Source organism: Ixodes scapularis, unplaced genomic scaffold (assembly GCF_016920785.2).
Source record: "Ixodes scapularis isolate PalLabHiFi unplaced genomic scaffold, ASM1692078v2 PGA_scaffold10__122_contigs__length_95168666, whole genome shotgun sequence".
NCBI classification, from domain to species: domain Eukaryota; kingdom Metazoa; phylum Arthropoda; class Arachnida; order Ixodida; family Ixodidae; genus Ixodes; species Ixodes scapularis.
Window position 1 is genome coordinate 75,453,496 of NW_024609836.1, and position 23,513 is coordinate 75,477,008.

General features: G+C 48.3%; 1 protein-coding gene across 1 annotated transcript in view; it reads left to right on the top strand.

The window, feature by feature from the left end:
* LOC8023898 (B-cell lymphoma/leukemia 11B) overlaps positions 1–23,513 on the top strand; it is a gene marked incomplete in the record, with an annotated part of 457,140 nt that overhangs the window by 317,906 nt on the left and 115,721 nt on the right.

Here is a 23,513-nt window from a genome sequence, read left to right on the forward strand (position 1 = left end):
TTCAATTATTACACAATATAAAACTAAACACTGTAAACCCTATATGGAAAGTTAGTTTGTTAATACTCATATTTTCCTTCATTGTTTGTGTTGTTGTTTTCAAATAGGGTCCGAAAGAGGGGCCAGTGCAAAAGTCTAAAGAACCGACGAGGCACTGGCCCCTTAAGTCCTCCGTAAATGGGAAGTAAATGAAACGATATACCCGATAATTATTGCATCCCTCCTTCGCCAGGTGGCGTCAGCTTACATTCAATTTCCGCATAATAGTCGAACTTCAGTCAAAGCTTTCGTCGAACTAGGTGTCGAAAGTTCGTAATAGTCGAACCTATAGATGTTCCTGCTTGAACCAGTCGGACGTCGATCCGGACGTGATCGCGCTCGCGCCCACACCCAGGCGCTGAAAGCGGGGTCAGATAACGAAAGCGAGATTGATGAACTGTAAAAGAAACAACGGCGGTTACATTTACCAAGTTTTGACTGAAATGACGGCGACAACGAAGGCAGGCCAGGACATTGCGCGTCTGTGGGTTCCAAGACACTGTGGCCTCACGAGCAATGAAGCGGCAGCCTGTCTCGCCAAAAAGGTGCACCGGGAGAGGAAATATCAACGAGCCCCCTTTCCAGTGGAGAAACTCGGGTGATATTAAGGACAGTTTAGTACACAAAAAGCGTAGTTCTGCGTGGTTTGACGAGCATTCTGAAACTATAAACACTCCCTTCTTTACGCAATCAACACTCAGACAAAACTCCGCGTGCCTATATCTCTCACACGCAGCATAGAAACACTACTGCACAGACTTCGTCTCAATGTCGCTTATACCGCTAGATGTTTACTTCGTATCCATGTATTGTGCAGATTCTCCAGAGTTTGCATGTGGAGAGTCGGTCAACGATGAAGCTCATCTCCTACTAAAATGCTTGAGAAGTGGCCAAGAGACCTCAATTTACGACTCATGGTACTTTACGACCACGCCTTCTTGCCAGAAAAGGTGCTAGGACCTTGACCTGTCCCAGTTCTACAAAAGATGGCTGTGTTTGCCTTACGTGATTCCATCTTGAAAACTAAAATAAAGGACAGTTATGAAGAGTAATATATTTTCATCAAGAACAACACAGATGCGGCACCAATGTAGAAACATCATCATATAGTAAATTTACATTACAGACATCCTTCAACTGTGAAAATTTGTATACTATACTCATATACCTTGGTTGTATATTATCGCGCTAAAATGAGCTTTTAATTTAAAAAGTGCTTGGATAATCTAAGGTGCATAGCGCCCCCTTTAAGAGTGTATTGTACAGTACACCACGCACGTTTGAGTTTAGGAATTACATGCAAATAGCATGACAATTCATTGCACTCTGTTGTAAATAGTGTACTTTTATAACATCGAGTATTGCAGGGTGCTCTATGCAGTGTTTAGTTTATGTGACAACTCTGAATCTCTCAAGAAAATGAGCACTAATCACTGACGTTCAAAGGAGTACACGGCGCTGGCAGCAGCCATTGTCCGTTTTTATTAATTTCTATTAGTTATTAAAGAAAAAGGAGTATAGTCGAACTCCAATCCTAGTAGGTTTGAGCCGTCCCTAGTCTTCGGTGGATTTCGGGAGCCTTGGTTGTCATGGAAACTCGCCGGCTTTACGGGATCTATAGGAAGGCCGGCACTTCTCTGGGACGGCCAATAGACCACCGAAACCGTTAATCAACTCGCAGCGAATTGGCAAGTCCTCGACACGCCGTCTAGCCCGCAGTACTCTCGCTCACGAGGCAAGCGCCGAAAACCAGCCAAAGTTCCGAGAACATCCCCCGAAGTGAAAGTACTCACCGCTCCCACACCAGACTAAACCTAATCTAACCTCCAGTTAACTTTCCCGGGTTCGAGGAAGTCAGAAAGACCACGCCGCTTTCACTTTACGTAACCCAATCCCGTAAGCGAAGAAAAGGAAACACGAACAGAGCATGGAACGGTAAAACAAGAAAGAAGCCAGACGTGTTCGTTCATCTCGGCACTTCTGTCTCGCCGTGAACACACAATTATAAAAACAGTTCTCTTTTTACTTTTGAAAAACTCAGCACCCGTTACGTAAACAAAAAAACAAGTCACACCAGCATTCTCGTGTACTTTCCGCTACCTGGAGAACCAATGTAACGCGCTGGGAGGAGAGAAATGTCGGCTGAGGAAACAACGCAAGCACACATGCACAAAGTACCTCTACACCATAAAAACCACATCTCTATATTCCACTTCACCTTGCCATCGTACCCCACCGGATGTTACAAACTCTTCCGGTCAATCCAATGCTTCGAGAGTACCACGTGACTACACGGCTCGCACGTTCCTTCACACCTCTCGAAGCCCACTTGAGACTTCCATGGGTACGGCTACTATTGGCTCCGACGCTTCACAGGCTTTCGCTGTGGTCCACCGTACGACTAAAAAAAACTGCGGAAAACAGCCTCGAAAACAGAACGTCTTCAAGGAAACGCAGATTCGACCGAAACCGCCGGTTTAGGTTTTTTCTGTGCCTCGCGACCGCCGGCCATCCACGGGCCCACCCGCTTCCTACAAGAGCACTTCACTTTCTTCCGAGCCCCTGTAAGCGGAGAGGTGGGCAGGGGTGTGGGCATCTCGGGTGATCTATTAGGGACGCGTCTCGGTCAACGCTGCAGCCGCCGCCGCCTGCCAGCCGCAACTACACGCCACCGCGGACATCTTTCTTTTGTCTGTTGCTTTGAAAGCCATCTTGTGTCTTCGGTACTCGTTAAAAGATTTTACTAGTTGGGGTGTGGGCGTTGCGGAGCGTGGAAGGAGCGGCGGCGGTGCTGCCGCGAGTTACTCGATACCCATGCTTCCCGAAACTTGGAGGTCAGTAAACTCTTCTCAAGGCGTGCGTAGAGGACTGTCCGGATAGACTTTGGGTTCTGGGGAAAGGAAAAAATAAAAATGAAAAGAAAAAGGGAGGAATAAGGGAGAAGAAGGAGGGTACGTCTTTCTCTTTTGGTTTGGGGATTTGGTGTAGCCTTCGAAATAGAGGGGAGGGGTATTTTGGTCTGGGCTGGAAAGGCCGGGGAAAGTAAGCTACAAGGTAGTAAATTTTGGTGCCTTCTATATGATGTGCGTGTCTCGCATGTGACGGCATCACACTGGTGGTTATTTCCACCTGTTTCATGCTGCGATAAATTGGGTGCTGCGAAATCTGCGCTTCAGGCTGCATCCTGGGGAAGTAGCAGTATGGTCGCCATATTTGTTCGTGGAACGAGCATGTTTCTTCTTGGCCTTATCATTATCGGTGAGGCCAAGAAGGTCCAGATTTGTTATCGACCCACCGGCGAAACACGCGCACATCCTCGCATCGCCACCACATGTGAAGTTAATGCTTGCCGGCGTCGAAGAATAATTTCCCTGCCTCGAAATACGCAAAATGAACAATATCGCTACAAGAGATCTGTAGAGATCGGCATAATTGATAAGTTGATTACGTGCACAGTGCCAAAAATATTGAAAAAAAAAAATACTTTCAGTTCGATGACGGTCCCTTACGATTTTGGCGCGACTGGTTCAGAACGGATCTTTGGAAGCTTCGAAGATTTGATAGGACCAAAATAGCAATTGCTATGGCAACAGGACCCAAACAACCAATCGATTTACGAGATTTGGTCGGGTGTAGGTTCACATCTGTTTGTGTCCGGCTAGCAAGCAGGGAGGGCAATGGGGCTACTTTTCCAGGTCCATGGGCCTTTAGATCACGGGAGCTTGAAACTCATGTGCAATGGACAGACAGCTCGTGCTGCAGAACGATCATATTTAATTTTTTTTTTTTTTATCGGTGTGCGGGCGTCGTTGGAATTACTACTCGGCGGTCACCCTTTCATTGCCTAAACTTTTCTTAAGAAAACCATCGAAAGAGTCGAACGTGTTCCAAGACAAAAGAACAGACGCCGAGCTCAAAACGCGACGACTGCTATAAATTTCTTCTTCCATGTTCTATCCTCGTTCGAACACACTTTCTACTCGTCTATCGCAACTATGCTAGTAAAACCCGCCCTATTACTCCGACGCACGTTCCAAGAAAAACAAGTCAAACTCCATTCATTAACGGATCAGGAATTATACCATGTACGCGTCGTATTCAAAGGGCACGCACACGGAAAAAGGAGAAAGAGAAAAAGTACAAAAGTAGCAGCTTCCTAAAGCCACGACCCAACAACGCAGGAAGCGCTCGTCACCGATTCGACAAAACCAAGTCGCCATAAGTCATCGACCTTCACCGTAGACGAACCGCACCAGCGGCAAGCTCGACATCGCGTCCGTTTTCCATCACTAAGGGTATATACATTTTTACATTCATCGCGTAGCGGGACCGGCGCCACCACACCGCGTCCTCAGTCTCGCACACGCGCGCTCGACTCCATGAAAGGCCGACAACGGCCACAAAAGTCAGCGCCGTTACGTCGTCATTATGCACGGCCGGGCATACCTTCACCAAAGCGTCTACCCCCAGCCCAACAGACGCAACAGAACACAAACTTCCATGCAACACAAACCGAATCGCCGCCGTCGCGAAGCTTGAGCTCGCTGTCCGCACAACAAGCCTGCCTGCCTGCCTGCCACCCCGCGGTAGAAAAGGAAAACAAATAAAATAGGGAGAGAGTGTAAAGAAGAAGAAGGCACGGGAATGGGAAAGGAGGAAGGGGGGAGGGTGGCGAACTGAAGAGCTGCGGATAGAGGAAGTGAATTGGGAACTTCTGCCCGACGGGAACAGGAAGTTGGAGAGGCGCTCTCTCGGGGCTGGGATGTCAGTTTCCGGGGTTCGAGCCACTGTTCCGGGGCTGTCCTGTAGTCTTTCCTCCCCTCCCTCTTCCCTCCCCCCGTCTCTGGTCCGCGGTCACGACCCCAGGTGTCCACTTCCGTTCGAGCTGTGCCCTTTCCCCTCTCTCACCTTCTCTTTCTTTTCTGGAGGAGCGCGCGGGAGAGATCTGTCCGAAAAGTACCGGTCTGCTGGGCCTAACGGTTAAGATTTTTTTCTCCTCTTCATTCTCCTCCGCCGCCTCCCCCCCCCCCCCCCCTTCTCATTTTTCCCTCCTCCCTTTGACTGCGCGCCGTGGAGGCATCGACGAGTTTTCAAATAAGTTAACCTCTGTTCCTCGATCTATTCAGTTTACCCATATACTCAGTTTTGCTCCAGATGGTAGACTCAGCCGATACGATAGACTCAATCAAGCAGCAGCAATTATGCATCGTCATGACGCTGGTTGTTTTTATGGGTTTGTGAAACGTAGTATAATATATATCTCCTACTATCACTCCCAGACTGTTTTGGGGAATGATGTTGGCGCCGACGTCGTTGAACGTTTTGTCGAAGTCGCTGTACCTTCGACTGAATTTTGAAACGACAAGACCTTGACCATCGTAACCCGGTTTCGTGCAGGTACGTTCCCCGCCATCGACGTGTGTGTCTGTCTGTACGAACCAGTAGAACCTTCGCTGCCGAGGAACATCTATTTGTCACTAAGAGGAACTGTTCGGTGTCAGACGATGGTATATTCGTCCGAGTGCTAGAGGCATTCGTCACCGTTAAAGCAACGGGTTCCGTAGAATAGTTCGGGCTACAGAATACTTTAGGAGTTCGTTTCAAATCGCGACGACGAGTGGCCTTGGAAGGCACAACTGGGCGCTTTTTGGATGGTGCGCTCGGTCGCTTCAAAGCAAACAGTTAAATCGAAAAGACGAACGGCTTGACCCGAGCTGTACGTGATCGGCGTGCTACTATTCTTCTTTTGCGAGATAAACGAAAGGATCTTTCGGGGAGGTGCCACAAAACACTTGTATACCGAATAGCGGGACAGCGTTGTGGCGATATGCGACCATGTTTCGGTATCTTCGGGAAAACAAATACTTTGTAATTGTTGTTGTTGTTTCAATAAACGGCTCGGTTTTTGAATTCGGTCCTCGTCTGGGTCAGTTGGCGATATCGTTGATACAGAAAAGTGCGAAAGTTTGCTCCGTGTGTAAAGCATGTCGCCGAGGAGATGGAAGATTCGTCCGGGGGGTGCGCGCGGTTGGGAAATGGAATTGTAGATAAGCACCTCGGACACTTTCGACACCGCCAAGGCCTATACACCCAATGTCCCCGCGGGGTACAAAAGTTGCAATCGTCCCATCGGAGATGATGTTCCGTTTTGTAAGAAAAATAAAAATTCGCGATGTTTGCCGAGAAACTCGAAAGTGTTTCTGCGAGATTTTTTTCGGTGTTCCGAAAGTGCTCGTTTATCGGAATGGCAGGTGTCCGAAATCGATCATCTCCTCCTGATCATCGCCGTCGTATCATATTTTTGACGAGTAACTTCGATTAGATTTTATTTCGCGTAATCTGATAGGCTGCCGATCGATTATTTTATACTCGGGACGCCCTGCATTTCTTAATCTGTCACTTACTTCAGCCGTCCCTTTTCAACTAGGGTCAATTTAAGAAACGCGGCAAACTTTCGTACGTTTTTGCTTTATGGTCCGTTCTTCGGCGTCCTTATCCGCAAATGCCTGTAAGAACGCCGAGGGGTGAGATGATGATCCGGTCTATACTTCACTTCAGCTGAAGTAGACCTACACGCTGTTTCCAAACAAGCCCGCGTTTGCCCACACCAGGTGTGGGCACTGCGCGTGCGCACAAACCAAATTCGCGTAAAATGAAGCATCTGCGCATCCGCAGTGCCGCCGACAGCGCCACCGCAGCTGCGTGACGTCAGGGCCGCGTGTTGGTCTAAACGAGCTAACGGGACTAGTCGGAGCAGCGTCGAGAGCGGAAGTCACTAGGACTTCTGTATTTATGATATAGTTCAGTGATTACCGAACGCGTACAGACAGATGAAGAACACCATGATGGTGCGTTCTTGACGCTGTCTGATTGGTCCGATCAGCTGGTAGCGTCGGCCGCGTCTGGACTTAAAGACGACCAACGAGCACGAAAGAGGAAATTCTCTTCTCAGTTCTTTTTTTTCAGTTCGAGAAAAGGGGAGACTCTCCTCTTTTCTGCTGGGAGTAGCTCAGAACGACACCTCTATCTGATGAAGTTGTCTGCGTCACTTAAAGAGGCGCCCGTAAGGCGCAGATTGGACACGACAGTGTCGTCAGCGTTCGGTTGGAACTCGTTTCGAATCAGCAAAAACCCGAGTCTCAGCCGATCGCTGACGCCGCAGTCATGTCAAATCCGCGCCCTGCGGTCGACTCTTTGGATGACGCGGCAAATGCAGCACTCATGCTCGAAGCTGTTCCTCATAGACCAGCTTTTTTGAGTAGAGGAGGAAACAGTATTGCGAGAGGAAATGGAGAGAAGGAGCCTGGCAACCGGTGTTCTGCCCGGCAGTGCACGATTCTGTGGTTCGGACTTTAAAGGCTGAGGCGACGTGTTCGCGGTGGGAAGCTGACTAGGGGCACTTCTGTTTTCCTCACTGGGTGGTGCACGTGCAGACCACGAGGTTATGTTTTAATTTTTATAGTGCATAGAAGCTTGGCATTGCACGTGCTTGCACCAGCAGAGGAAGTTGGAGTATCCTCGCTCTGGGTTGCGAAAAGATTTCATTAGGCGACAATAATACCCAAACTTCTCGCCGCAAATAGCGGGATGATAAGATGAAGATATGGTCCAGTCAGGAATTGAGACTCTCAAGCCGTTCGTGACGGCGAAAAAAAAAAGCTATACTCTCCGTTTGGCCTCGATCTTATTGATGTGAGAAATATAGACCGAAATTAACCGTTCACGATGGTCCTATCTAAATAACGCCGAGGTGTCGTGGCGGCGGGGCTCTTTAATACGGCTGTTTGAGCGCAGACGCTTGCTCGCCGGGGCTCTGTAATACGGCTGTTCGAACGCAGACGCTTGCTCGCTCTGAACACCACCAAGGAAACGCACCAAAGCCGAAAAAATTAAACCCCCAGTGCTTTGCGCAAGGATAGGTGTGTGTGCATCGGAGCCTTTTATTGGAGGGAAAGGACAAGGAAGGGCGGCCGGTGAGGATCAACGTCCGACGTGCCCATAAAATAGGACCCCCTCCCCCGGTAACTAATATGCCCCCCCCTACCCAGCTCCTATCCCTCTTTTGAGCCTCCTCGAACTGTCCACGAATTTATACCCAGACACTGTCAAGTAACCATAAAGCTCTAAAGAGTAGCCTCCCCAACTTTCCTTGTGTGTGCGTCCGTGTGTGTGTATTTTTTTTAAGATTACGTATTATCGTTTTGGGGAGGGTTTCTTTTTTATCGTCTCTGTCGCTCTTTGGCTATGTCAGATTTGTATGGCATCACATTTTTTTTAGTCTATTTTTGAGATGTATGGCAACTTCCGGAAAGTGAGTGACGTGTAATTTTCGGGAACCGCCGGCCCGAATTTCCTTCGCTCGCCCAGCGAATGGACGAGCGTCGTCTTGGAAGCGAGCTCCGACGAGGCTTTTCCCCCAGCGGGCGGTTGGAGACTCGCTGTCCTTATGTTTATTCGCTTATCACGTGTCAAGCCTGCTTCCCTTTCATAAACTCGCTTCTGATCATACGGACTCCACTGTAACCGCGACAACATTGCCACAGTTGTCTTTCGCAACAACGAAAACTGTAGACATTCTTAAATATAAATATGCAAAAAGGGGGCAAAAAGAGGGGGGGGGGGGGATGGGGAGAGAGAGTGGAGTTTCAGACGCGGCGTGCATTCACAATAAAACAAGACCAAGCATAAAGCCAGCAGACAAAGAACACAAATTGGCACTATTGTTGGCGCGGTATTTGAATTTTAATAGCAGTTATAGCCAATGGCGGTATGGAAACGGCAGTATTGAAAGCACGACGGAAGGCGACACGTGCGTGCTAGAGGCTGCGAATCCGAAGGAAATGCCCTGCCGTTTTTAACCGGGCGGCGACTATTGGCGACGTGCGCGATCGAAAGCGTCGCTGTGGTCGGCCCTCCACGAGTGGCCGAATGCTGACTATGACGTTAGCAAATGCTTTCTCATCCACAGAAATAACAGCAACGTAAGAACTTCAATATTGAATGTGAAGGCAGTGTTGGTTTCAGAGCGCAATGATTTTAAGCGCCTTGTGTCGTCGTCTTCTTACCAGTCCTTCGGCGCTTGTCTTTTCCCATTTTAAGCTTCCGCCATACTCATTACAAACACCATCAAACTTGTTGTTTGCAAGGTAATGACGTCACGAGAGGGAACCATATAGAGGGCGCCACCCAAACATCTCGCCGCTAATAGCACCAACCGACGGCAAACGGCTTCCATCGACGCCATTCTGCCTTGCTGGTGGTTGTTCCTGCTTGTTGCCTTCTTCGAACAGCCGATTCGGCGGTGTAAAATTACCCTGGCAAGGGCAACCGGTGTGGCAGGTACACTAAGTGACAGCGTTTTTGAGATGAGCCACGTGAAAGAAACCATTCAAAATTATTTTTCAACTTTTCTTCTCGTTAGCCTTTCTTCTCAACTCAAAAGGAAACTGAGAAATCGCGTTGTCTGCGAAGGGAACACCGGATACGATGAATCCAAGCTCTAGTGCACTTTTTAAGCACACAATGGAACTTGTCATTCGCAAGTGATTTAAAGTGCCATCACGGTGCTCACTGGCCACGAACATGAATCTAATACACCCTCAGAAAAAATGGGCACATTATTGAAGACACCACGAAACTTCATTTCGGCGTACAGAGCACGGACGTTGACTCAGCGGTACCAACTTTCACAATACGCTTGACAGCCGTGTGGTACAACTTATTAAAAAAGTTAATAAACGTGTTACTGACTACAAAAAAAAAATCGCGTTTCTTTTGACCCTACTGTAAAACCTCAATGTTTTCTTTCTGTAGTCTTTACACAACGTGCTTTAGCTGTTTAATAGTTAAATCAGACCGTTTTCAAGCCCCTCGTTAAATTGTGGGCCGTCTGTTCGACTATAGTGCGCGGTACGTCGAACTGAAATTTTGGAGTGCATTATATGGGACAAAAGGGTGTAAGACGAGACCCTTCTTTTTGTTCGAGTGTACGTCAACGGATTGATTGTTACAATCGCATACGTCCGAGTGATGTAGTGCTCATGTGTCCATTGCGTGAGGTGGGTTAGGCTGACGTGCTTGGGGGACACCGCGGACGCATAATAGTGAAAAGGCGGAGAGCATTCGAAGAAAAGAAGGTAAGAAATAGTCCGCTACATTTTCAAACTCTCGTACAAAAAAAAAAAAAAAAAAAAAAAGCAGGCTTTGGGTTTTTTACTCTCGTGTATTAGTTTCCTTTTGGCCCACTAAAGGATATGCGATTAGTAAAATCCATTTCTAATATCATTTATCTCAGCCCAAGTTTTATTTGTCCCTTTAAGGCTAGTGAAGGCTGTAGCGTTGTTTTCACAACACTTCTGGAAGAGGCTATACAACATCTACGCTTGGACTTGTACAGAGCCCACAATGCTGTGAAAAGTTATACTTGCGCGAGCGTTTGGGTCCGTACGGTGTTCTCTCTGTAGCATCGTGGGACTGCAACACCCTGGAAACTAATCACTGAAACGACGAGGACGACAGACAGAACCAGTGTTGCCAAGTCAAAAATAAAAAAGAAACCGCCAAGAGAAAAATGATGAAAAAGAAACTAAAACCCGCTAACTTTATGGAGCATGGTAGCAATGACTTTTAAACACTATTTACTGCTATATTTTTGTTTTTAAACAGAACATTAAATAAAAGAACCCTTAGGAGGGAACTTTCCTGTTCGACTCAGATCGCATCCATGCACCAAACAATGCCCACTTGCGTGATCTTACTTTTACCATGTCTTCCTAACTTACTTGGTGTGTTTGTTCTCTAGCCATACCTGTCGACGAACATCTTCCTAGCTCCGATCTTTTGTGCAATACTTTATGCCATTTCAACGCTTCAGTAACTAAAGTGACATGCTTTTCAAACGCTTTGCTCTCATGTAGAGGTATCCGACCCTAATGACACCGCTTGGAACTTCGTGTAACCAGTCTCAAAGTTTAGAATCCGGTGGCCCTCATTTTTCCCCTGAATTATTGTGTCTAGTTCCATAGCCTCCTCTATACTGACAAAGCCTGGCAGATCGCCACGAGACGCGGCCGCCGAAAGTGGAAAGGTAGAGCGTCTGACAAAGAGTCTAGAGTGCCTTCATACACAAAAGAGTCATGTAACGGGCGCCCCGCTGCGGCGAGACGCCGAAACACACTTGTCCGAGCGATGGAATGTCCGCTCGTGCTCCTCGCGTTCCTCGCGCTACCACTTCTTTTCTCGTCGGGTTTGAAACCCATGTTTCGGGTCCTCGCCACTGCAAAAGCTGTGCGCTGAATACCAGACTCCCCAAGAAATGCTCTGTGCTACCCGATACTCGCGCTCTAAATCTGCGACCGGGCACTCTATGACTCCTTCATCGAACTGCCAGGCTTCGTGAGTATAGAGGAGGCTATGATAGTTTCTGTCACCTATCCGAAACTAGAAAATACAAATGTATACATTGATGCCCAAGTCAGTTCAAATAATGTTTCAATAGTCGCCACGGTATCATCTCGATGGGATATAATCTCACTGACAACAATTTTGTTGAGAGCGAGTAAAAATAAGGACCCCATACTCCAACTTACTATGCACCACTTAAGCTATGTACTTAGGGCTCATAAATGTGAACTGTGTCCCTAATCTACACGGCGAGACAAAGCTGTACCGAGGAACCGGGACAACGCGTCCCTAAAAACGCAAAGGCCCCTTAAAACATTTCGACCGCAAAAAAAAAAAAAAAAAAAAAAAAGGAATGCTACCTTAATTTGAAAACCGCTAAAAAATCCCACCAACAGTCAAACGACATTTTCTCCCGCTAGACAACCAAAATACCGCTAAATTTAGCGAAAAAATTGCCACATTTGCCAATACTGGGCAGGACAGAGAGAGTCGCTTCGGGATGCCGGGCTTCCAGCACGCCTCGCTATAGTTGCCTTCCGTCGTGCGTTGGTAGCGCGAGCAGGCTGAGGCTCGCAAGGCCCCATAGCATTATCGAAGGTCGAAAGCTTGCGCTGGATATGGTTCAGCTGAAAGATCAGGCCTCTCTGCCGTCCTAATTCTCTCACTATCTAAAGCACATGACAGACCAAATCACGTCAGTGCGATCTAAGTATTCATTCTTAAAAGTTTGATTCCCTCTCGCTATTTTTCCGTCGTAGTAAATGACGCAAAGTATGTACGCAATATCCCCAGACACTTTTTTTTTTTTTTCATGAAGGCAACCTTTATAAACGAGAAATGTAGGTTTCTGAAATGACCTATGCCCGATTTCGAAAAAGAACACCTCCCACGGTTCACGTAGATTTCCCAGCTCGTGCTCTATCCGAAGGGGCTTCATTCGCCTCGGCGTGGGATTCTTCCAAGCGTGAAGTCGTCGGAGATATGGTGTTGATGTGACCTTGTTTCGACCTGCACGGGGCGTCCTTTCCTTCAAGGACGCATACGCTTTCGAACACATTTGACCGTGGTGCCTTGTGCGCCTTGCCCAACCCAACTTTTTTTTTTTTTTTTGCGACACTTGACATGAGTACAGCGTGTAGCCACACGCGCGCTCCGCAAGCTATCTGCATCCAGGAGACGCCGGTTATTTCGCGATTCAAGTATATTTATATGATGCCTAAGGTCCCCCTTTACATTTTAGACATCACCAAGGATTCCGTTGGTCGTTCGTGCGTGGTAGGTGGCACGACATATTTTTTTTAGTGAAGGCCTTAACTGCTTGCGCAGTCCGGTTGCAGCTGCATATAGCAGTGACCGGTGTCATAGCTGGTGCCTGGCAGCGCGGGTGCACTATAATTTTAAACGAAGTCTGCTTCCAAATAAATTCGGCCGAGTTGGCGTAGGGGTAAAACCACTTAAAAACCTTAAACAGCTCGTACGACGTTACCGCGTTATGCTGGCATAGCCATTCTTACATGCTGTTGCCGAGCAAAAAATAATAGTTCGATGGTGTGACCCGCATGGCCCATAGAGGGTACGCGCTGAGCAGCAAGGTCACCCTAATGACCTCTGAGCGACCAGAGGTTCACAGTAGCTGGTGATGTGAACACGAAGCTGAGAAAGTAGGTTCAAAAATACGCGATAAAAAGTTTGCTTGCCACTCACGTGGATTCCTCCGATACGTTGGTGGTGTATACCATCGCGAGCGGTTTCTCTCCTGTGTGGCTTTTAAATCGTAGCAATGGTATTTCCGAGCAAGCAATCATTAGAGATGAGAACCAGACCCGCTGAACACGTAAAAACCACTTATTTTTGCTCAGTCCACGCAAAGGTATGTTTGGGAGACTTGCATTGGCTCGTACTTACTTAACTATACTCCGTTCAACTGAGACTCCAGTCAAAGCTGCGAGCGCGAGCTAGCCCGCGCTTTTGTGTATGAGACGTGCATTTCTATAGCGCGAGTTCTCGTCCTGCGCAAGAACGCTCCGAAGCAGCGACCTTGAGCTCTCGTGCTTGCGGCATTGACTGCAGTTTCAGGTTGAAGATAAGGGGTATTAGTGGCGAGATGTTTCGGTGGCGCCCTCGTTCGGTTACCTTTCGTGACGTCATTACCTTGTGAACAACAAGATCGATGGTGTTTGTAATGGCCATGGTGGAAGCCTGAAATCAGAGGGCTCTCAAAGCAACACTGCCAACACCGTCAAAATTGAAGTTCTTACATTCGTCTTATTTCCGTCGATGATAAATCCATTGCTGACGTAATTGTCACCATTGGGCCAATTGTGGCAGGCCGACCACAGCGACGCTTTCGATCGATCACGTCGCCAATACACACGAGGCAGAAATCCCGGGGATTTCTCCCCAGCACGCGCATCCCACGACAAAAACGTCAGGCCTTGCGATGCGCAAAAGTCTCGCGTTTTCATCTCGCGATGCGCGCGTGCCGGTGAGACACCCCCGGGACTTCTCCCTCGTGCGAATACCCCTTAAACGGAGCACAGGGAGTATTTACTGGCCTCCATAACTGTGTAGCTTACGGCAAGCTACCGCAGTTCTTTTTGCAAGTGCATTCCGCACCATCAAGATTGCCGGTCTTAGCGGGCTATTAATGAGAGCTCGTTCCGAGCGCGCGCCCTAAACACCGCCCTCAATAATGGCGTCCAGTGAATTCCCCCTATAGGCGACGTGCGCGATCGAAAGCGTCGCTGTGGTCGGCCTTCTACGATCGACTGAATGCTGACTATGAGGTCAGCAATGTTTATTCTCGTCGACGAAAATAAGAGGAATGTGAGAACATCAATTTTGACCGTGTTCGCCGTGTTGGCTTCAGAGCACAATAATTTCAAGCTTCCACCATGTTCACCACAAACACCGTTGAACTTGTTGTTTGAAAGGTAATGACGTCAGGAGGGGCAGCCATGAGAGGGCGCCACCAATACATCTCGCCGCGCACCGAGAGTTCGCATCCCTCTTAATCACACATCCGCGTACATAGTGATTTCTTTCTGACTCTTTATTTTACTTTAATTTGTTAACTTGTGCTTCATCATCCTTTATTTCTCATCACCCTCTACTCCCCCTAGATTCATTCTCATCAAAACTGCCACTTCGAACAGTGTGAAGGAAGCGATTTTTGAAAAGTCTGTTTTACACACGCACACACACACACACATCACGCACTAAAGTCAGCGGGCAGCCTTCATACAAAAGACGCTCTGTAGACGATGTTTCAGGCCTGTTTGTTTCTTGTCCGTCGGTCTTGTCACATTGGCCAAGCAAAGAGTGTCCGCAGACATCTTCGAAGCACGCACACATGAAACAAACATGCCACGAGCCTATTTGTGACGTGTTCGCTGATGGTTCTGCCATCATGTCTGCGGCCAGCATCGCGTTTTGTATATCATGTACGAGCAAGGGCGACCCTGGCTTACCGTGTTGCCGACTTGCGGTGCCCTGTTGACACAGTTGGCCACCGAAGCCAACCCACAAGATCTCTACAGACAGACAGACCCCTTTGGTTTTTTGGGCGTGCGGCCGTGCGCGGCTAAAAAGTCGGACGACGCCGCGGTTCGAGAAAAGAGTCCGCCCCGACAGAGGCTCCGAGGGCCGGCCATGCATCAGGAAGCGGCGGCAGCACGCGGCCCCGCAAGATGCGTCAGTTTCCTGGAAAACGGGGAGGGCAGTTCCTCGGAAGATGCACGTTCGCGTAGTCGAAGCAACTCCAAGGTTGCCTCTTCCATCTGGACGAGACGTCGCCCCCCTGCCCGACGGAAACCGGGATACTTTATTTCCCGCGTGGACCCGGCTCAAATGCTCGCTGTGCCGCCCCCCCCCCCCCCCCCCCTCCCCCCTTGCCCTGTTTGTTAAGTGTTTATGCGGCAATTTTATTATATTTGATAGGATACACCGCCACCTAATCCAGTTATTTCTTATCCTCACCTGTCTTAAGAAATGCTGAGGCTTGCGTCGAACTTGAGTGAACGCAAGAACACGGTGATCTTCTCCGTTAAATTTAGCGGAAAAAGTTACACGCGAGAGAGAAAAAGAGTGAGCGAGAGAGAAAATAAATGAAGGGAGTGGAGAGATTGGCAGCCTTGTAAAGTTACCGGCGAAATTTATAGGGAAAAAGATCTGACGTTACATTTATCCGTGACATCACATATCATCCGTAACGATAAATCTCTTTTCTGAATCAGCTTTAGAACCCAAAAACACGAATCGTCTACTTCTAAAGAGGTGGCCTCCCGAGAAATAGAGGGAAAAAAAAAACAACAACTTAAGCTTTATTTCCGTTTATCCGGGCATTTCTTTGGCCAGTAATCTTATTGAATATTTGGAGTGAGTCAATGATTGGTACTGCTCTCTGCAGCCTGTTCATCATTTGCTTGCCATCACGTCACTTGAACTATTTCACCTCCTTAGGGAAAATCAAGCAACCGATGGCGTAGTCATAATTGCATTCATTACACGTGGCAGCGTAGAGCATCCTAGTGTTCGCCTTCTGCGTGCTGGCGACTGGGCTGTGGGATCCGTTCTGAGCATGTGTATAAAAGCTATCTTTTGCGAAATAACTAACACCGCGCATGCGTCTTCGACCCAGTGACTGGTTATTATTGCCCGGTTGTTATTCACTTCTAAAGTGTACATAATATAATAATGATAATGATCGGTTTATCACCAAATTCTTTGTAGCAGAGAGGACAAAATATATCAAAATCGCAATTTAATTAAAAAAATAATAAATGAGATTTGATATATTCTATTTGATTAATTTAATTTAAATCACTGTAGCAAGAAATAGTTAATCTTATCACTAGATTATGTTTCAACGGGGCAGATTGCTTGATCAATTCGTCCGATCTCTGATGACGTCGTGGAGGAAAGAATAACTGTACATGTAAAGTACAGTTTAATTGACAACTTTTTATTGTTGCCTGCTAGAACGAATGCCGCATAATTTTTTTAGTCACCATTGTCTATATGATTTCTTTCTTTTTTTTTTTAGTTCTGACTTAATTGCAAATGACATTACTTCTGTAGTTCTGGTTGATTTCTTTTGCGCTCTGATTTTGGGGCAGTAGGATGTTACGTAGTTGACGATCAAAGTCGAAGGTAAAAAATCAAGCTCAGGGCTTCCAGCGATTTGCTCGGAAGAGCACTTCCTTTTGCTCGTGTTCAGCCTTACATAAACCATTCTTACTTCATTTTTTTTTAAGTATTTACTAAGCAAATGCACCTAGAGGCCATGAAGTTATTGACAAGCGGTAAATAAAAAAAAATCTTTCCGGGATTATTTTTCCGGTCAATATTTAATTTAAATCGTCGCGTGAAACTCGCTTGATTTCAATCATGATTCAAGTCACGATTTAAACCACGACTTAAATCATCTTTAGTTTTAAGGTCCGTTCACACATGCAGCGGAGCGCCACAAGCACAGCGCTAACTTTGCCCTAAGCGCGTGCTGGCGGGAGCCTTCACCAGCTTTGTATCGCACCGTCAAGACTGTTGCTCATGGCAGACGATAAGTAGCTGACGACACGTGAGCAGCGCTACATCAGCGCTTCGCTGCATGTGAGAACCAACCTTCACTCTCCCCCCTGCGCAGTATCCGCTCTACGTATATAGTGATTTTATCCGTTGTATTAACAACCCCTCCCCCCCCCCCCCCCCCCCCCTCCAACCCCCACCCCCATTTCTTTTAGTGGGGGTTGTTCTGTTGTATGTTCCCATGCTTAATTGATATCATTGCCACGGCTATTGCTGCACGTTCATTCACCGCACGATCCAGCTTGGATATCGCATGTACATTACGCTAGGGTGCGAGGCGAGCATACAGATGTACCCGCGAGCTGGCGTGCGAATGCAAGGCAGATCGACACACACTTCACCGCAGCAAGTGCACTAACCAGTCATGTGAAACTTTATGGTCATTTGCACATAAGGAGCGGACGTACACGAACCGACTTGGCGCACGGCTCTTCCATGCTTGGATGTCATAGCGCACACTCCCAAAGCTCAAGGTTACACTAATGTTACGCATTTCCGGTCGCTTTTGCACCGCCCGAAAACGCCGCGCCACGCTTACATCGAGGGAATTCCCCACCTGGGATTCCCCATAAATTGTCAATATGGCTTCTGATGTCTCGTAGAGGGCTGTCTCGACATGTTTTCTCTCATCACGTGCCTCTAAGTATGAGTTTAATTTAATCGTTCGAGAGAAAGAAGAACGAATTGCTTGCCGAGTCATCGGGCTGTGGACGCATGCGCGACATTTATCATTCCTCAGAAGAGGTCTTCCATGCGCATGCTCATGTCCACTTCCACATCCCAGTAGAAAAAAAAATAAATTGCAGCGATCAGTCGGCGAATATTGTAATGGTCTATATAGGCAATTTGGGGATTCGAACCAGCAGTTGCGCCCCTAGCGGTTGGTTTTCAATCAATTTTATTTACATCATCATCAGATAGTGATGTGGGAACTGAACCCACGGAGACATGCAACAACATGAATTATTTCTTTGTGTTTCCGAATGAGCGCTCGGATGACGCAGCCAAAAGCTGTTTCGGGGATTCGTAGGCCAGACAAGAAGGTGTCTTAATGATAGATGACGCGATCGAACCTAACCAAAAAGTGAGCAACCCTCGAGATGGACATCTGCCGATGCATTGTCATGACTGCGGATGCAAACCTGCGTTCACTACGTGCACGATTATCAGCGGGCATAAAGGTAAAATGGTAAGAGATAATATTGAGGCAGACTGAGTCTAAAGTTATGGCAATGAAGGCGTCAGCCTTCTTTCGATTGACGGGGCGGATAAAGAGTCAACTCTACTTGCTGGCAGCGTGCAGCGGGGCACCAGTTTGGTTGAGTGGCCAAATGGCGCAGAGCATATATTTTCTCTGGTCTTCCCTCTTCTTCATGTCTATAAGAACAACCACGTTTTCAAAGATTCTAAACTCGCCCAACACTAGGCATTGAAGAATTTGCAAAAACAAAATATTGCCTTTTTATATATATATTTTTTATAACTGAGGACTGACTGCTTTGGAACTTTCTTATCTTGGGTCGAACACTTTTGTTGTCTTCAGATCTTTCGTGCTGTGTATCTTTTATTTCGCGGCGATGATTATCAGCGAAGCCCGGATATCATATTCTTAGATATAATCTTATTGAAACTACCTTAAAAAAAAAAAAAAAATCGGTGCTAGCATATGTTCCACGTGGCAACATAAATCAAACGGTCGCGTCTTGCGTCGCCACTTCTTACTCGCCTCAAAAACGTTTCTTACCCCGAGGAAAGATGACGAGCGAAGATATTCCTTCCTCTCGACCGTTTTGATCGCGCTTGCAACACCGGCCGTCCAAATCTTTTCGAAACATCGTCGGGCGGGCGTACCCGACATGAGCGCGAGAGATCTCCCCGTTTCTCAATTCGAAGAGCATTCGAGGGTCGCCGAAGAGGGGTGGGGGGGCGTCGCCGCCGAGGGACCAGACCAACACACCTTGAACTGCATCAAAGAGATGATAGCGTGGCGGCGTCTCCGAATCTAATCCATGGAAGCCTAAGTGGCACTCGCCTCAGAGAAATAAAACTTAACAAAGAGAAACAATGAACTCGGCGAAAACAACAGCACCAACGACGAAGTGTGGAGTATCGAGAGGTCAGACGAAGAGGCTCGCCGTCGCTTCTATCGCCCCGGCCATACTTAATCTTCTTTCTTCCATGTTACGCAAGGTTACGCACTCCGCGGTGCGGCCGCCGGTGTGAGCCACCCCGTGCACGTGCAGGATCAAGCATTAGTGCACCGGTGCCGGCTCTCGTCTCGCCGCTACGAATGCGTAAATAAGGATTCCGGTTGGACGATATAAATAAAAACAAAAAACAATATAAAGATGCTCGTGAAAACGAGCTCGAGAAGAAATGAACAGCAGCGGCCTCGCGCTATACCGCGATCCTGATCACAAAAGCGAGCCACGCGGCTGCGGCGATCGGTGGCTGCCTCCACTGCGTGTTCTTTTTTTCATTTTCTCCTTTCATTCTTCTTCGCCGACGACGAAATCCGATGCTCCAATCTTCCCTCTTCCTTCCTCGTTCCAAATGACGATTCCGTTCGCCCGGCTCTTGCGGGACAGTGAAGCTCATTTCCATCACAATCGCGAAAACCACGCTGGATGCGCACCCACTCTTCCTTCTTGCCATCTCTTCTTAATTCTCCCTCCCTCTCACTCTTTTCTCCGCTCTCTCTCCCTCCCCGAAATTCTCTCCTCCAAGCACTGCGCCGGTAGTACAAGCTGCGGGGATGCAACACCAAACATGTGCGACACAGAATGGCTAGATAGACGGGCGGGAGAAAAAAGAATAAGGTGGTCGTCATCGCCAAAACGCAAGGGTAGACCCTTCGCTCTATCTCTTTCCTCCCACTCATTTTCTCCTTTCTTTCTCTTTTTATTTGTATATTCTGCTTCTCCTTTTTGTTCTTTCCGCGGTGGCATAACTCTCACTAAACCAAGCCACCCGCAAACTCCCTCATTTGCATGAACAGAAAGAACGCGACACACCGCCGCCGCCGTCTCTTGATGCGGAGGGGGGGTGTTTACGTGGCTCCTCCTAGCGGTGGCTTACGGAGGAAATTCCTCCACGCGGAAGTACTATGGCTCTAGACTGCGTGTGTGTGTGCCTGTCCTCGGAGGTGACGTTTTTATGTCTTTTTGCGCGGACGAAAGGTTGGGGAAGGGTAGGCACAATAGAATTAGCCGGTGCTGGGGACACGGTCGAAGAGAAATGGAGATCTTGGCCGCCCGTTTGATTCGGCGTATGGTCTAATATATGCGGTCGTTCGGTCCACCAGCTGTAGTGAAAGGAATGCTTGTTCATGATCTTACGGTTGTCCCTGCGGAATGAAGACGCGACCCCTTCATGCGGCTGAGCAGGTGAAGACGCGGGAGTGTTTTTTGTTTAATTATTTGTACGTGACACAGGCAGAACAGCTTATCTTCTTCCATACATGATATAACCTCTTGGACATATTGTAACAAAGAAAATTGTAATGTTTTTTTTTTCTACTTCGTGGAATCTTACAATATTTTTTTTCTTCTTTTTTTTTTTGGGGGGGGGGGGATACTTCTAACCTCTGGAGACTTCCCCTGCTGTCCTCCTCGACCACAACCCAACTCGTCAAAGAAGCGGGTGAGCCAAACTCCTCCACATTTAAAAGGTTAAAAGAGCGAGCAGAAACACGGACGAAACAAGTAACACGTATACGACAAGGACAGGCGCCTGTCCTAGCCGTACGTGTGTCTTTTTTTTTTAGTTCGCGCTTTTAACTTTTTAAATGATATGAACCAACTAGACCCAACCAAAGCTTTATTGCTCCTCCACAGCCGTAAGGGGTCCCAAGTTCGTTGGCGGGGGGAAGACTCCAAAGCCGAAGGAGGTCGAACGTGCCTGTTGGCCTTTAGAGGCAGGGTGATGATCAGGGCATGGCATTCGGGCGTCAAGTCTTCTGCGGCTGTTGTTGAAACGCGTTTAATTTCTTCACACACCCGCGGGCCTCTGGCAGCTGCTTATATTGAGTTTAGCAGCATTCTGGGGCCACTTTGGCAACCACTCCCAGAGGGTTCTCTTAGCACCAATCAAAAAGCTCGGAGCCCAAAGCTAACCCGAACATCCCAAAAACAACGGTATACACAAGACAAAACATCGTCGACGCGAGGTTCTATAAAGCTTAGTGTACCGTTACAGCGTTCACGTTCGCCCCGTAGCCTCCACGACTCCGGCAGAAATAATGAGCCTTGACATGGAGACGAACGAACCCGCAGAGAAGGTTAAAACACTAAATAAAGCCAAGTTAAACATACGCGCGAGCACTGCATCGCGACAATACGGTAAAATAAACGGAGATATTAATAACTCATAAAAACGTCGTCGGCAATTTTCTTTTCATTTAAACTCCAACAGAAAACACTATCTGAGTTGGATTGAGAAGACTGTTTACCACTATACCAGTGGCCACTAAATATGAAAGAAATCTGCTATTAGTTTTTACAGTCGCTATGGGCGGCACATAATGATGATACTATAGACACCCCATAGTAATAAGAATAAAAAAAAAAGAAAGCAATACTCCAGCCAAAGACCCAACAAAGTTGCCCAACGTTTCGCAACCTAGTTGGGTTCTAAGGTGAGTTGTAACTGAATCGAACGGGGCAGCACCCGCCTGCACACCCGCGCGTTCAAATAGTATCGCAAAAAGTGTTACTCAATATCCCCACAATTTTTTAGCGACACAAATATTTGATGTACTGCAAGTTTTATTTTTTTATTTTTTATTTTTAGTCGCTAAAGGTGTTGAAGCAATAGAAATATCGTTATATGAGTCAATGTTGATCTCCCGCTCCAGTGTTTCGGCCACGGACAAATAAGTTCATCTCTGATCACTACACAGTTTATGAACTTTTTATTCGTACTTTTATGTTCAGTCTCTTAAATTAAAATTAGTCTTCTTTCCTTGCAAGCGAGGTTCATTGTACGTATTAAAACGTGACTATAAAATGATCACGAAATCAAGATAGCGAGCATATTAACGAGATATAGCAGAATTTAGGGTGAAAGCCCTAACCTCTCTAGGCAAAACATCCCCTATTTGCGTAGGCCCACTCCTACAAGAAAACCCAACGGGTTTAACTTCTCGCAATCAAATCACAAACGACACAACGTTCGGTTTTATTGATGGACACTTGTAGAGACGTTTTCGTACGACATCGACTTCATTGATATGGCTTCCCGGTACAACGTGATATTACGACGAGAGCTCTTGTGGAATAACTTCTCCGCACCGCAGTCACAAACTTCCCGACAACATTGAAGAACGTTACTGGACGGTATGGTGCACTTTGTCGGGAAAAAGGAAGAAGAGAGCAAGACGACGGAGTCCCATTTCCCGAAACCCACTTTCTGCAGATTCCGGGAAAGTGCCGCCAAAGGGGTTCCTCGAGGTTGCCGAGCAACCAAAAGCAAAATGAATAATTAAAACAAATCCAAATAAGCCCGACGAGGAGGCTTTGCGAAGGGTCGCCCAAAACCGAGACCATTTGCGCGCTATCCACTCTCTCTGCCATCGACCAACCACCCGACCGGACGAAGAAGACGTCCCAGCCCTAATTAGACCCCGAGTTCCGACCGTCTGCGAAAGAGCCCCGGCAAAGACAAAAGAAGGCCCTTTTCCGAACGCCTGCAGCCGTCCTCCCGCGAAAAAGAGAGCGCGCTGCCGAGAACGAGGCCGCATCAAAGAACAGCAAGACGAGGCAGCGCAGCAGCGGGCGAGCCCTCCCAACGTTCATCGCGTCGGTTCCGCTATAAACACCCCTCTGCCGCGCGCGCGCGCTCTTCTTTCTTCGTCGTCGCTCCCTTCGCGCGCGCAACCGAGCCGCCGCCTGCCCAAGGAGCGGAGACAAAACAGAGCGGACGGGTCGAGCAGCCGGGCCGGGTCGGGCTGGGTCTGGGCTCGGGCTGCCCGGACCCCCCTCTTTCCCGCTCCGATAGAAAGAGAGTCCTCTCTGTGGAGAGGGAGGAAGACGGAGGCCCAACCCGGGGCTGGCCGGGGGAGCTTCTCCCGGTGGCCGGGTCGGGGGAAGGGAGCGGGCGCTCTCTCCTCCTCTCCCTCCGGCGCGCAGGAAGAGAGTTGACCATGAGTTTCCAGTCGCGCCGCGCGAGTCGCGGTGGCCGTAGCCCTCCCGTAGCCGCCGCCCGCCCCGTAGCCCCCGCCTCGTAGCCCCCCTGGCGGCGGCGGGCAAGAAGCCCTCTCCCACGGCGGGTGACCGAGCCGTCGGGGTCCTCTCGAACTGCCGGTTCGCCGGCTCTCCACCAGGCGGAGGGACAGGACACAGAGGGAAGCCGGCCGCTTCGGCCGCCCGGACGTTCCCGCGGCTGCTGTCACTCCGCGCTGGCTCGCGCTGGCCGTGCCGTGGCTCACGCTCGCCGCTCCACTGACGGCCGCCGCTCCCAGCCACGCGGTCGCGGACGACGCCGCC